General features: G+C 47.6%; 1 protein-coding gene across 3 annotated transcripts in view; it reads right to left on the bottom strand.

Annotated features, from left to right (window-relative positions):
- The window catches only part of LOC141265107 (mitogen-activated protein kinase kinase kinase 3-like), a 165,260-nt gene that overhangs the window by 108,501 nt on the left and 44,093 nt on the right, over positions 1 to 12,666 (bottom strand). The window contains exon 1 of one of the 3 annotated variants that reach the window (XM_073677764.1): positions 11,809 to 11,827. The exons of the other annotated variants lie outside the window; for them this stretch is intronic. The gene's annotated coding sequence lies outside the window, so the exon portion shown is untranslated. Of the gene's footprint in view, positions 1 to 11,808; positions 11,828 to 12,666 lie in introns of those variants that run through there. 3 annotated transcript variants of the gene reach the window in all.

The following is a 12,666-nucleotide window of genomic DNA, read 5'->3' as shown; positions in this document are numbered from 1 at the left end:
GAAATCATCTTAATTTCTTTGACTGCACATAGAAGTAATTCCCCTGTTTGGATCCCTCCTTTATGTGCCAAATTGGAGAGCTGCACTGTAAAGAACGGCTCACATTCTACCAGACCAACTGTCCAAGAAATACATGGAAGACCATTTACTTGAAAAACTGGCATGTAATGATACATTTCCTCCGCAAATATGTGGCTGATTGAGCCCTCTCCCAATGACAGTTAGCTGTTGGGGGTGAGAGACGACAACACCATTAACAACCACTTAAACATATTTAAATATATAAATAAATAATATAGTGTTACACTGAAGCCCATAAATGTGTGAAAAAAGGAAACTACCTGGCCTCAGCATGGGTAGAATAAAAGCATGAATCAGATGGTGGCTGTGCGATTGCCACTAAATATGTTTTACTCTGAAATTCTTAGGGTTTTAGAGTAAACAAAAGCCGGTCAGGACTATGACGTCGATCGAGACCAGCATGAACAAAGCCAGTCTTGATGAGGGTGTGTGCTGGAGTCAAACTCTCCTGATTCATTAAGAGGTGTGTGACTCTTAATGAATCCAATGCATCTGAAAAGTGACATGCGCCTACTTGACCCTTGACACTAATCTTACTCCAGTCAGGGACTGGAATAAGATTTTCAGGATAAGTTACACCACAGCTCATCATGAATTAGATGAGCTGGGGTGGAATGTGGGTGTGATGCCCCAGCTCTGCTCATTTTAGCAGAGATGACCAAAACAGGTGAGTAAATGACAAAAGTTGCAAAACTTCGAGTTGTGCAACAATTTTGCAACTAATCAAAAATTCTTTTACAGAAATATGGTGAAAACAATTTGATGAATCAGGACCTTTGTGTTTTAGCTGATTAGTTTGAGGAAGGTCTCCAGTGACTTCTCTCCGCCCAGCTCCAGTTGACAGATAGGTCTCACCTAATTTAAATACATAGGGAAAGACCTATCAGTCAAAGGGATTGGGGTATGGAGAAGCCGCCGGGACCTGCCTCCGAGTAGTCAGCAGAGACACATAGTCCCTGGCCAACTTCTTAAAGTACATTTACTCTGAAACGCCGTTCCAGAATAAAACATATCTGGCAGCAATTGTGCAGCTCGTACCTGATTCATGCTGCCTGTGTTTCGGCCAGCATTAATCTGACTACAGGTTCCCTTTAATGCAAAATGTAACTCACACTTGACAACTTTAAGAAGTTATTGTTGGGAGGGTAGTGTCTGTGTGCAGCTGCTAAAAAATTTTTCTTTGATAACCACAACCACTTTTCACACCACATTCCTCCAAGCTTTTTCCACGTTCCTTCCACACAACTTCTACACTCCCTGAATTTGGGTTGAGGTAAAGGGATGCTCCGTTTGGTGGTGGACAATCCTAAATATTTGGAAATGAAACCTTCTGGTAGCACTGCTTTCTGGGAGGTTTTGGTGGCATCTGGTGATTTTCTTTCAATTCTGAGGGTCTTGGAGGTCTCCCTTTTGCAAGGAGCCTCCGAGACCATTTGGAAAAGTTGGCAAATTTCAGACTGGGGCTCACTTTCTTACTCTGACTAACAGAGGGGGGCCCTAAGAGGGGTTTTTCCTCTATGATCTATTTATGTTATGTGCCTATTACTATGAATCTAAGAACTTGTGCACATGAACACACACATATCCATATGATAAAAATCATCATGTCCATATGAGCATATGCCAGCCACTATCGACATGAAAAAACAAACTATTCACCCGCTGCGCTGATCCGCACCTGCGGTACAGAGACCAGGTTTTAACACACAATTTTAGTAAAGGAATAAATATACAGATGATGTGCTGCTCCTGACCTAAATATCATACATAATTATTTGATCCACAGGGGGATATAAACCAGCCAGATTTTATAGAAGTTTACAAACTGTACAGCCAGATGCACAAATTAGACGAGGATGGAAAATGCAATTAGGAAAACATTCAGAGCGGGAAGAAGTGTGCTGCCAGTGCAGAGCTGGCGCTCACCGGTCACCATCCCAATGTTCTCAGAAGTTTACAGTGACCCCTTTGCTGACAGATTAATTCCCACCATTACTGATATGGGTAAGATATATGCGAGGCCATGCGTGGGAAATTGATGAATTGTATCACAATAAAACATTAAAAAAAATACCTTGCTGTGCTGTGCCCTGAACGGAGTCTGATATAAAATGTACTTGTTGGCTAAAAACTGGTGTCTGAGCTATCATGCAGAAAATGTCAGGTATACGTCGGTATAAAATTACTGCCCTCTTTAGCCCCACATATCAGTATGGCTGCACATGCATTTATGTCTCATTACAGGGATTTTTCTAGCTCTGAAATTTCAAAGCTCCCAAAAAAGTGATTAAAGAGAACCATACATGTGGAGCCACCACTACAGTTCTGGTGGCACAAGAAAGGGCCTCGCTCAGGAGATGGCAGCCAGTACCATTTATGGTATATCTTTTGGATATGCCATACAAGTCCGAAATGAGAATACTCCTTTAAGTAAAATGAAAAAGGCACAAAGTAAATGTAAAATTAGTACCGAAGAAAAAGTCTTCTGATAACCTAATAATACTTCCCTAATGTGCCTTGGAGCGCTCTGACTGATCAATCATGCTAAAGCCTTATCCTTCATGTAGTGTAGCATTCCAGCAGAGCCGCCTATACGCTTTTGTGCTGATTGGGCGCAGGGCTCACGTGACGCAACAACCTCATGGGAGCCCCAGGAATGCAAGTGCCGACACCACGGGAACGGCCCTGGCACGGTAAGTAAGTATAGGTGTTTTTATTTTAACAGGGCCAAGCATGAGGAATGAGAAGTAGTAGTGGACAACCCCTTTAACAGGTTGTTTTAGGATCATGTCTTCAGAAGCGCACTGCTGTACTCCCTCCTGGCTTCATGCTTACCGGTGTGGCAGCGCACTCCTGATGATTGTCAGTTTGAGTTGGCAGCATGGCTGAGTGGCTAGCTCGACCTGTCTATGGGCATTTGCAACATCAAAAGAGTGCAGTGACACTGAAGTTGACCGCATCTGGCTAACTTCAGAGCAGCACTTGCAAGCTGTATAGCAAACTGCCTGCAAGCGTGCACTCCTTGCCTAGGTATCAGACCACTTCTAAAAGAGCACTGAGCTGGCCTATAACCTTTACAATGAGCTGTAAGCTATAGAATTAAAAATCCCTCCATTCTTGAGAAGCATTGCGAAACGTGCATTAGCGGGTGAGATGGAGGACGAACAGTGCACTTTGATACTATGGGTCTGTAGTCCTTTTATTATTCTTACATTGATGTCACCCTTTATTTATTCATAGTAATTAAGGGAGTACCAAGAATAAATAACCTAAAATTATATTCATATAACTTTAGGTTATTTATTCTTGCTACTTCATTAATTACTATGAATTGAACTCTATCCAAATGACTTATTTTATTATTAATTAAAATCATTTTTTTTTATTTTGCACTGGCACTTTATTTGTTGTATTTATATATTCATCGTTTTCCATTCTGTACTTTTTTGATTATTATATTCATAGATAGGAATATAAAAAAGAAGCACTTTTTGGTCTGTATGATTTGCTATTTGATTAATTATTTTGTCCTGGTCATCATACATCATAACTTTTGCACTGTATGCCTCCACCTTCATTTATGCTATTGACGCGCCCCCTGGGCCAGTGTTGTTTGGGGGATACCCGGAGCCGGATCAGATGGGGGTTGTAGTCTCCGAGTGGCTGTGACCCGGTCCGTGCCCAGGGTGTCAAGCTCAGTGTGTGGCAGTCCTTATGATGTTTCTAGATGTTCTTTATGTCGACTACGCCACCCGTTGAATTGCGGTCACTACGGCCGCCGCTGCAGCAGGGTCCGCTGAGGCTGATGGTGTTTGTGCAGCCCAGGTAGTATAACCCCCAACGGGAGGGGTATAGCCTCAGGGGGTCAGGTGCAGAGGATGGTGGTTGTGGAAGTGCAGGGATGATGGTAATCAGAGACAGAGTCGGGTTGTGCAGTTCAGGGTTCTTTACTTACTGCAGATGTTCCGGTCACTCCGGCCTTGAGTGACCACCCGAGCCGTGCTGCGTCCACCAGGTCCTGGACTCGGCCAACCCCCAAGTAGTTCTGGAGCGTGGTTCTGAGCTCCCGTTCTGACCTGTCCTCGTCTCTGGCCTTCCCCACCAGGGATCCACCTATGTCCGGCTCCCTCGGGCCTCTTGGTGGTAAACCCTTGTCTCTGGGTTCCCTGACCCTATTCGTGGTCTGCCTTCCGGGTGGATTTGGTGGGTGGCCGTGGCAGATGCTGCCCACGGCCTCCGGTCTCTGGCTGAGGTATGCTGTAGCCCCCACCAGTTTGGGATCCGGTACCCTGTTGCCAACTCTTCACCCTGTGGTTGTATCTGGGTTCTCAGAGTTCCTTCTTTCTCCCCCTCTGGGTCTTTCTTTCTCCTCTCTCTCTCTGGGCCTGGGGCTGCTCTGCTCCTCTGCTCTCTTCCACTCCTCTGCAAAGACTGATGTCTCTCTGGCTCCTCACAGACTGACTGTGGCTGACTGACTGACTCTGATCTTAGATGGTGCCCACCTTATATACTCCCTCTATGTGTGAGCTCAGGTGACCAGCACCCAATGAGCTCCTATCTTTACCCAGGCTGCTCCCCCTATCTGCCCCTACACTACTGGGATGTACCACCCCCCTCCCACTCCAGCCAGGAACAGACTCGGTCGTACCTGCACATTTCTAAGTGGGAGTACCGTTGGTCTGTTCCTCGGAAATGGGATGTGTGTAGTGCATGCAGCTTTCTGAGCTCAGCTCCACACTCCATCCTTACCCGGGAGTGGAATATCACACCTCTGGCTGAGGTGCAATACCCCTGTAGCAGCCGAATCCTCAGGGTGCTACATTCCCCCCTGGTAAATCACAGCACGTCCTCGGGCTGTAAGATATAAACAACACCAAAACATACAATTTTTGCATAAACAACATAAACATATAAAACATATAAAACATCATATATATATATCAGCAATAAACTTTTCATATAAAACTTTTCATAAATAACACTCTTGTCTCTGGTACCTCCGGTCACGGTGCAACTTGTGACCGGGTAAAGTGCGACAGTCTCTTGAAGAAACAAACACGGTTTCCTATAAAACCGGTAGGGGGCGCTTTAGGAAGCGCAACTATATACAAAGGGATATGGCCGCTCTCAGTCCTCGGCCAGGTATTAGGGAGGATTGACCGCTCTCAGTCCTCGGTCAGTGGGAATAGGGACACACGGGTTAACAGTTCAGTTCTCTGGTCCCAACGGGGACTATATTAGCAGCAACGGTTCACTGTGCCCCGACGGGCAACTATATACAGTCTCTATACTACCGTACTCAACGACGGCGTCCTCCTGCTCCTTCTTTGTGGACAGTTTCAGTTTCAGACCCGTCCGGGTCCTCTTGCTCCTCCTCACACCGCAGCTCCTCCTCCGTCAGGCGATGCACATGGAGGGCGTAGGGTCCTTTGGCACACTTGTGCCGGGTGAAGGTGACCTCGTCCCCTAAATACAGGTCACGACCTCTGTGTCCCTCCGGTAGGTGGGACTCAACGTCTCTCCTGGTCACGAAGACGTCGCCTGGGGTGCGGTGATCCCTGATGAAACCCCACCCATGCTGCAGATTGAACTTTATTACAGTCCCGATGGTTCGGGGACCATGCGCTGCACGGGGGTCTCTCCTGGTCCGGCTCTTCTGCTCCGCGCTCCTTATTTGGGCTTGTTGTTCCCGGACCCGCCTCTCTCTCCGCTCCCTCTCAAAGACCTCGAGCTGCTGGCGGCAGCACTCTGCACGCTCCGCTGCGGCTGCCCGAGTCTCCTGAGTGAACCCCATGAGATCTTCTCCGGTGGGGTCCCACTCAAACTGTGCCTCCTGTAGCGGGGGCGAGATCCTCTTTATGGGCTTTGGAACCGGGATCAGGGGTTCGTCTAGGGGTCTCTCTTTCCGGAGTCGAGGATGGTAAAACTCCGGTGGCCATATGAAGGGCTGCCCATCCGGGCACGTATGTTGGGCGAACAGGTCTTCACCCAGGTGCGGCACTCTTGATGTTACGGGCGCTGTGGTGGTAGCGGCGCCCGGGTTGACCAGGCCTTGCGACCAGGCCTGGGGCACCTTGAAAGTAAAGGGCACCGTAAGAACGGCGGCGCCCTGTGTTACTTGGCCCTGCGACCAGGCCGGGGGCTCCGCGGAGGTAGGGGGCGCTGTTGGTATTGCGGCGCCCGGGGGTACTAGGCCTTGCGACCAGGCCGATGGTACTTCCTGCTTGGCCACGCTCGGGGTCGAGGCGTGTGACGTCACAGGGGTCGCGGCTCCCGTTTGAGGCCTAGTCTGCGGCGGTGACGTTGCAGCGACGGGCACGGCAGGGGATACTTCGGGCTCTGCGACGGGGAGCTGGGGCAGGTACGCGGTTTCCCGGTTTGGGGTAGAGACGTCCCCTTTACCTGCCTCCTTTCGTTCGGCTCCCTTCTCGGCGCCGTCTCCGGCCTTCAGTCCTCCTGCGCCATCCTCAGAGGCGGTCTGTCTCCTCGTCTCGGGCGGCGTGCTCCGCTGACGGGTGCCGGTCTGCTGGGCCATCTCTCGGCTCCACTCCGCCAACGTCTCTCGCTGCACCCGGGCCATCCTCCGTGCGAGGCCCTCCAGCGCAGTCTGTGCACACTCCCGATCTCGGGGGAGCTGTGCCAAGACCTCCACTAAGCCTAGTGGGGTCGTTGCTTCTAGCAGGCTCCTGACCAACGGGTCGGTGCTGCTCTGCTCTCCTCCCGCTGTCTCCAGCCGGCCTTCTGGAATGGCGACCGGCAACAGGCTCCTGACCACTGGGTCGGTGCTGCCTGGAGTAGCGGCCCGCATCAGGCTCCTGACCGCTGGGTCGGTGCTGCCTGGCTCTCCCTCCATCTCCGGGTAGGCTCTCTCTGGACTCTCTTCCAGACGTCTTGTCTCCGGGTGCGCTCTCTCCAGACTGCTCCAAGCGACACCCATCTTTGTTCTCTTCTTCTGTCTCCGCCCACATCGAGGGTGGTCCCGGGGCAACTTCAGTTCCAGGGGCAGTTCTCTTACGCTGATGGACACTTCCAGCATCACAGTCTCTGTTGGTGGGCGCGGTTTCCGCTTTTGGCGCCATTCTTCGACCTGGCCCACGATGGGAGGTGGCCTTTTGCCACCCTCTGGCACGCTCATAATGGCGTCCGCTCTTCCAAGGCGGGAAATCTTCGGAAATGGCGGGAATCGTCTCCCAGTGGCGGGAAACTCCATGGATGGCGGGAAAAAGCTGCAAATGGCGGACAACCGGCGGGAAACGACCTGTGATGGGGCCCGATGGCGGGGACCCTCCGGAACCGGCAGGAGACTTCTTTTTGAGGTAACGGTGTACTTTTCTTCAGGCACGCAGTACCCGGTTGTTGCGGGCACGTAATCCTGCCGACTACGCCAAAGTTGACGCGCCCCCTGGGCCAGTGTTGTTTGGGGGATACCCGGAGCCGGATCAGATGGGGGTTGTAGTCTCCGAGTGGCTGTGACCCGATCCGTGCCCAGGGTGTCAAGCTCAGTGTGTGGCAGTCCTTATGATGTTTCTAGATGTTCTTTATGTCGACTACGCCACCCGTTGAATTGCGGTCACTACGGCCGCCGCTGCAGCAGGGTCCGCTGAGGCTGATGGTGTTTGTGCAGCCCAGGTAGTATAACCCCCAACGGGAGGGGTATAGCCTCAGGGGGTCAGGTGCAGAGGATGGTGGTTGTGGAAGTGCAGGGATGATGGTAATCAGAGACAGAGTCGGGTTGTGCAGTTCAGGGTTCTTTACTTACTGCAGATGTTCCGGTCACTCCGGCCTTGAGTGACCACCAGAGCCGTGCTGCGTCCACCAGGTCCTGGACTCGGCCAACCCCCAAGTAGTTCTGGAGCGTGGTTCTGAGCTCCCGTTCTGACCTGTCCTCGTCTCTGGCCTTCCCCACCAGGGATCCACCTATGTCCGGCTCCCTCGGGCCTCTTGGTGGTAAACCCTTGTCTCTGGGTTCCCTGACCCTATTCGTGGTCTGCCTTCCGGGTGGATTTGGTGGGTGGCCGTGGCAGATGCTGCCCACGGCCTCCGGTCTCTGGCTGAGGTATGCTGTAGCCCCCACCAGTTTGGGATCCGGTACCCTGTTGCCAACTCTTCACCCTGTGGTTGTATCTGGGTTCTCAGAGTTCCTTCTTTCTCCCCCTCTGGGTCTTTCTTTCTCCTCTCTCTCTCTGGGCCTGGGGCTGCTCTGCTCCTCTGCTCTCTTCCACTCCTCTGCAAAGACTGATGTCTCTCTGGCTCCTCACAGACTGACTGTGGCTGACTGACTGACTCTGATCTTAGATGGTGCCCACCTTATATACTCCCTCTATGTGTGAGCTCAGGTGACCAGCACCCAATGAGCTCCTATCTTTACCCAGGCTGCTCCCCCTATCTGCCCCTACACTACTGGGATGTACCACCCCCCTCCCACTCCAGCCAGGAACAGACTCGGTCGTACCTGCACATTTCTAAGTGGGAGTACCGTTGGTCTGTTCCTCGGAAATGGGATGTGTGTAGTGCATGCAGCTTTCTGAGCTCAGCTCCACACTCCTTCCTTACCCGGGAGTGGAATATCACACCTCTGGCTGAGGTGCAATACCCCTGTAGCAGCCGAATCCTCAGGGTGCTACACTATCCTGTCTGTCTTGTCGTAATGGTTTTAATTAATGTGTCTTGTCCATTTTGTTTTCAATAAAGATTATTTTAATATTTAATATTTTATTATAGGTCCTGTGCTGGATTCTTGTAGGTGTTATTATTATTCTTTATACTGACTTATTTACTAGTCCTTAATTTATGCTATTACCATCTTTTGTAGGTGTTAATGTTTAGCAAACTGCCTGCGAGAATGCGCTTTTTGCCTTGGAAACCGACTACTTCTAAAAAACTTCTGAGCTGGCCTATAACCTTGGAAATGAGCTGTAAGCTTTAGAATTTAAAATCCCTCCATGCTTGAGAAGGGAGATGATTTTTTTAATAAAAGGTAAATCGAAAATTACTAGTTTTTTTATTTTAACCATTTAATAAGAAGAGAGAATCTCTATTTTAGAATATCTTTAGCATCAAACTAAAGACAATACACAGATTTATTTGGGTTTGATGCTAATGCAATGGAATAACAGGGACGTTCATCTGCAACCCAGAATTTGTGCACTAAAATCTAAATGGTAGCACATATTGGTATTTAGTTTACTCCCCTCTAACATGAAAATTATTTCACATCAACTTGCCTAGACTTGTCTCCCTCTACCTACATATGAGTCATTGATAGAACATGGCTAAAACAATAGCGAGTTCATAATTTCATGTAACATACTCATATTTTATTCTTCAAGGATAATAACGGATTTCAATGTTGCTCTAGTAACCCAAAGATGACAAATAAGTGGATTAGTCAGTAACATCCTCCTGTAATATCACAGATACTGCAGTTGTGCATCCAGTCCATCTATGGTATTTCCTTACATAAAGTGTGACCTTACCACTGGCATGCCAGGGCCGGTATGTCACTCTCCACAAGGAGAAACGTTACCCCTTAGACCTCAGTCTCACCTAGCCAAATCAGATCTCATACTTTGCACTGATGAGGGGCAGTACACCAAAACACGTGTCTGCAAATTGGGATTCTGATTTGGCTTTTATCCTAAATCATATTGCAAGACTCGTTAAAGGGTCGATAATGACTTATAGGATCGCTGTTTCCAACAGGTGGCGCAATAGAGTTCTAGTCCTCTTCCTCTCTGAAGAGGCAATTTCCATATTTAATTTCCCAGGTGAGCATTGCACGGCGAATAAGTCTCCTTACACTGGCATGCCAGAACTGGTATGTCAGTCTCCACAAGGAGAAACATTACCCCTTAGACATTACAGACAGTAAAACAGTAGACATTCAGCACATCAGCACCTTACCTCAGTATAGTCATCCAAGACATATATGGACCTGAATCACTAATCAGAGGGAATTTATTATTCAAGTTGAATTTGTGCAAAAATGTTGCAACTTTTTCCAAATATGCACTGACCTTAGCACTTTTGTAAAAAGCACGTGGAGCTTAAGGTTATGTGCCTACGGTCCGGAGCCGCTGCGAATTTGACGCTGCGTGTTATGCAGCGTCAAACCCACAGCGTCCAGATGTTACAGCATAGTGGGTGGGATTTCTAGAAATCCCATGTCCACTATACGTCTCTGTACACCTGCGGATCACCGGCGCAAACTGACATGCGGAGCGTCTTTCAGACCCGCAGTATGCCAATTTCTCTTGCGGATCTGAATGTGGATTTTCCCCATAGATTAACCTCTATGAGGAAAGTCTGCATGTGAAAACAAAAAAATCGTGCCGCTCATTTGCATAAAATGAAGGCGGAAGCTGCGTGGTTATTCCGCAGCATCTAGACAAGAAAAAATAGAACAAAATTCACCTGGGGAGAATAAAGAAGTCATATGGCAAGTTCAATACCACATCCATGTACCGAAATACAGAAAGTGGATCCATAAAGAGGAAGTACTAGTAGATGGTTGACTAAGATGTCCTTACTTTCACACGGAATTTTCTGGACTGATCTAATGTCAGGATTTACATGACCGCAGAGTAGGTTCTATATTTACTACCCATAATGTATTTCATTGACCTGAATCCTATGTCATACATCCAGTGTATGGGAATTACAATTCATGAATAAAATTTGTACTATAAGACTTAAAACTCGCAGTAGGTATCACAAATTATGCAACTCCATTAATCTCTACAGATGCTACTGGCCTTAGTGGGTTTTCTGGTCAGAAAAGATTATCACCTTTCCAAAAGATAGCTGATAACTTGTGGCTTGGTGGGAGTCCAACTGGTGGGCACTCCAGTATCTACAGCAGTCCCATGGAGATAACGACGTGATCCCAATGGATGGAGCGCTGGCGCACAGCAGAGGCCATGGCTTCACCTTGATGGAGCATTTTGGAGCTTGGTTCTCAGTATTGGTGGACATCCCAGAGATCAAACTCCCACTGGAGTTACTCCACAAGTCATCACCCATCACCTATCCTTTAGTTAGGTCAGAACTTTTAATGATGAGAATCACATCTACGGGCAACCAGCCTGTGACTTTCTAGTAATTTGGACTGTTTAGGACTCGTTCAGCAGTATAAGAAATGCTCATTGCACAGTTATAACATTCACACTATGGCCCTGATTCATCTAGACAGGCGTTTTGTACGCCATGAACAATGCGCTGGACAGGGAAGCGCCAAATTCATTAAATGGCTAGTTGATCTTTTTGAATTTGAAGCATCTTTCAGCAACCGTGTGCCACCACAAGAAATGTTCTCCAGTCAGGAGATTACTTTTTGTTGTAATTTATGCCACTTTTCTGATGTAAATTAGGATGAATTTGCCACACTCCTTCCCCATGAAGCTCTACCCACTTTCTAGCATGTTGTCGAAGATGGCCAGGATGCTCGTAAAAATGCCGGACGTTGCATCATACAATTGCGACATTGCATAATATTGGAGCTGGTCGGAGCTGGCCAGGACTGTCATAAAACGGCAGAAGTTGCAAAATTTCAAACAGTTCTAAGTCAGAATTCTAGGACGAAAACTGTTTGATGAACTGGGGCCTACGACTGTGCGCCTGTCTGTTTATCATCAGAACCAGAGACAATTCTAGTGTTTAGTCTCAAACAAGGTTTTCCACAAAATCGTTACAAAAGAGAAAACGTATCCAGCAGCGCACACTGCTTACCAAGGAAATGTATAGGTGTCCTTCCTGTCACTGCTTTATACTGAGAGTTGGCCAGGAAGCAGCGTGAGGACTGGAGAGAGAGGGATACGGGAGTCCTGTGTATGCGGGTGAACAAAAGCAGACACAAACACAGGAAAATGAGCAGAACACATAACACTAGGATACGGCTCTTGCAGAATGTAAAATATGTATTACTGAACAGCTTTACATACCATCAGAACTAATGATATTCAATTCAAAAACTCATGTACGAGTCCTAAAAGAAAAAGATATAAAATAGCCAGTTATACAGGCACACATCTATATAGAGCCAGAATGTCTCAGCTTCTTTACCTCTGCTATGTTATTTATCCACCATATCCATATTTTGCATCGCTAACCCTTTATGCCTCATTCAAACATCTGTGTTTCACTGGTAGGATATGTACCCATTATAATCTATGGAGCTGTTCACATTTGCATGTTTTTTTACGAACACTGTGTGTGCAAAAAAATCACACGCACGTCCATTTTTAATGTGCATCATGGATCAAAATTACCAATACAAGTCAATGGGTCCGTGAAAATAACAGACAGCACAGGGATGGCATCAGTGTACCACCTGTGTGCTCTTCATGATTAACATTGTAATAGATAGGAGAAGCTGTATAGTTTATTGATTTATTTTTCCATACGTGAAAATTACTGATGAAACACTGATGGTAAAAAAACTGACACACTGACAACACTTTTTTATGTACATGAAAAATCTCTGTTGTCTGAATGAGGTTTAAGAATCCAGATTAAAACTACTGGTATTAGATTAGAAAAGTGTTTAGGACACTTGTTAGCACAGGGATGTCAAACAGAAACACACAG

This window comes from Phyllobates terribilis, unplaced genomic scaffold (assembly GCF_046119375.1).
Source record: "Phyllobates terribilis strain yellow unplaced genomic scaffold, ASM4611937v1 Scaffold_4__5_contigs__length_816908805, whole genome shotgun sequence".
NCBI lineage: Eukaryota > Metazoa > Chordata > Amphibia > Anura > Dendrobatidae > Phyllobates > Phyllobates terribilis.
The sequence above is the reverse complement of the archived record's forward strand: the minus strand, read 5'-3'. Positions and strand labels throughout refer to the sequence as shown.